Source organism: Triticum urartu, chromosome 7A (assembly GCF_056163025.1).
Source record: "Triticum urartu cultivar PI428250 chromosome 7A, HENAU_Tu73, whole genome shotgun sequence".
In the NCBI taxonomy this organism is placed as follows: domain Eukaryota; kingdom Viridiplantae; phylum Streptophyta; class Magnoliopsida; order Poales; family Poaceae; genus Triticum; species Triticum urartu.
The window spans coordinates 508421704-508424585 of NC_141879.1; the positions used below are offsets into that span (position 1 = coordinate 508421704).

The 2882-nt window shown below is 48.9% G+C and overlaps 1 pseudogene; it reads left to right on the forward strand.

Moving 5' to 3' along the window:
- Positions 1-1453: 1453 nt before the first annotated feature.
- Positions 1454-1592, forward strand: LOC125526160 (small nucleolar RNA Z247; annotated as a pseudogene).
- The last annotated feature ends 1290 nt before the right edge of the window (positions 1593-2882 follow it).

The window sequence follows — 2882 nt, forward strand, 5'->3', positions numbered from 1 at the left end:
TCCCCGACACTTTGCTGGATCAGAGTCCGGGGATCGTCATCGAGCTGAACGTGTGCTAGAACTCGGAGGTGCCGTAGTTTCGGTGCTTGATCGGTCGGGCCGTGAAGACGTACGACTACATCAACTGCGTTGTTATAACGCTTCCGCTGTCGGTCTACGAGGGTACATAGACAACACTCTCCCCTCTCTTTGCTATACATCACCATGATCTTGCGTGTGCGTAGGAATTTTTTTGAAATTACTACGTTCCCCAATATATTAGCCATCACACGGTCTGAATTTGAAGCCTGCTGTTGGATGGCCTCCTCCCCTATCTATGTCCGCGAATACATTCAGACATGTCCGCAAATATTGGGCATGTATGTTTTGGTGTGTGACATTAGAGTTGACCTTAACTATGACAGGTCCTTACACAGTGATCCCTACAAAAAATAGAAATACACTCAAATTCTTGGGGGTGCTGAAGTCTTCTTCCTCCTCCATCCATCGGTGATGCATCATGAGAAAAAGCTCTATGCCGCCTCTGGGACCTCGCTTCAGCGTGTTAGAATAGAGTTTGTAGAGACATCTGTTTAAACTGTATTCTGTTCCTATCTCTTCTTATGTTCTGTTCTTCCTCTCAAAGTTATATCTCCCTCTCTCGATGTATTCTGGAAGTATCCTAGCGATATTCCAAACCTTGTAAGCCACGACAATCCTTCCATAAATATACATGCGGCCCGAGCAAAGGGTTCAACGCTTCCTATCAAATCTTACATGGTCATCAGAGCCCTTCCTCTCGTACGTCTAGCATTCCTGAAAGATCGATCTAGTTGATCGAGAGAGAAACCTGAAACCTAACCAGAGAGAGGCATCGAGAGAAATCATGTCAGGCACCAACGCCAGCACCGCTGCTTCCACCATCGCCGCCACCAATACTGCCCTAATAGGTTCCACCATGAGTACCCTGTCCACCCAATCCACACCATCCACCTATGCATCTTCCTCCTCCCACATCAGCGTCTCCTCTCTCGGGTCTCCTCCATCTGAGAAGCTCACGAGGACGAACTTCCTCCTCTGGAAGGCCATCGTGCTACCCCAAATAAAGGGAGCACAGATGGAGCACTTCCTGGACGGCGCAAGCCCGGCGCCCCCTCCTACCATCACCATCACCAAAGATGGGAAAGAGGAGCAAGTCTTCAACTACGCCCGGTCGATCTGGTTCGCCCAGCAGCAATAGGTACAAGGATACCTTATGGGGTCTCTGTCACGTGAGATTCTTGCGCAGGTCGCTACTCTTCAGACGCCGGCCGAGGTATGGAGTGCCATCCATGCCTCCTTCGCTGCCCAGACGCAAGCATAGATCGTCAACACCCGCATCGCCCTCGCCAATCTGCACAAATGGAACATGGGCATGCCGAAATATCTGGCGAAGATCAAGGCCTTCGCCGATGAGATCGCCTGCACCAGTGATCCCCTCTCTGAAGGAGAGCTAACCTCCTATGTGCTCAAAGGGCTGGACATCGAGTATAACCCGGTGATCTCAGCCCTGGCTGCACGTATCGAGCCGGTGACCGTCCAGGAGCTTTACAACCAGTTGCTAAGCTTTGAAGCTCGCATGAATCTGCTACAAGGTAACAATCTTCGCCAGTCATCAGTTAACTCTGTCACACGTGGTCGTGGCACTGGAGGCCGAGGCCGTGGTCACCGCGGTCACCAGGGGCGCGGCAACGGCAACAACAGCGGGCGTGGGCGCGCCAACAACTCTGGACCACACCCCTTCAGCGCCTCCTACTCCAACACCAGGCCGCGTTGCCAGCTCTGCAAAAAGTCAGGGCATGAGGTGAAAGACTGTTGGCACCGCTACGATGAAGATTACGTGCCCGAAGAGCGCCACGTAGCTGCAGCCATCAGGGAGCAAGAAGAAGCTGGAGACACCATCTGGTATGCTGATTCTGGAGCCACAGATCATGTCACCGGCGAGTTGGAGAAGCTTGCAAATCGAGAAAGATATTATGGCAATGATCAGATAAACACCGCCGCAAGTGGAGGAGGTATGGACATATGTCACATTGGTCAATCCTCTATTAATTTCCCTAATGTTAAACGTGATCTTCTTCTAAAGGATGTCCTTCATGCTCCACAAGCCAACAAAAACCTTGCTTCCATGTCTCGTTTGTCCACTGATAATAACATCTTCTTTGAAACTCATCCCAAGTATTTTCTTCATTAAGGATCGGGCAACGAGGGAGCTCCTCCATCACGGTAGATGCGTCGGTGGTCTATATCCTATCACATCAAGAGCTTTTAGCCGCAAGCGTCATCGCCAAGTCTACTCCGTCGTCAAGCCATCCTTAGAGAGGTGGCATGAAAGATTAGGTCATCCTTCATTAAAAATAGTTGATCAAGTAGTGAATAAAGGCAATCTTCAATTGTCTAGTCGTGAGAATAAAGAGTCTGTTTGTGATGCTTGTCAATGTGCCAAGAGTCACCAACTCCCCTATCCTAGATCAAATAGTGTGTCTCATGCTCCGTTGGAACTGATATTCAGTGATGTATGGGGTCATGCCAGAGATTCCTTTGGAAGAAAGAAATATTATGTTAGTTTCATTGATGATTATAGCAAGTTTACATGGATATACTTACTTAAGTTCAAATCCGAAGTTTTCTCTGTCTTCCAAGAATTCCAAAAACTTGTTGAGCGTCAGTTTAACAAGAAAATCATTACAGTCCAGAGTGACTGGGGAGGAGATTATGAGAAACTCAACTCCTTCTTTCGAAGCATAGGCATTGAGCATCATGTTTCGTGTCCCCATGCACACCAACAGAACGGTTCTGCCGAACGCAAACACCATCACATCGTTGGAGTTGGTCTGTCCCTTCTTGCTCATGCATCTATACCT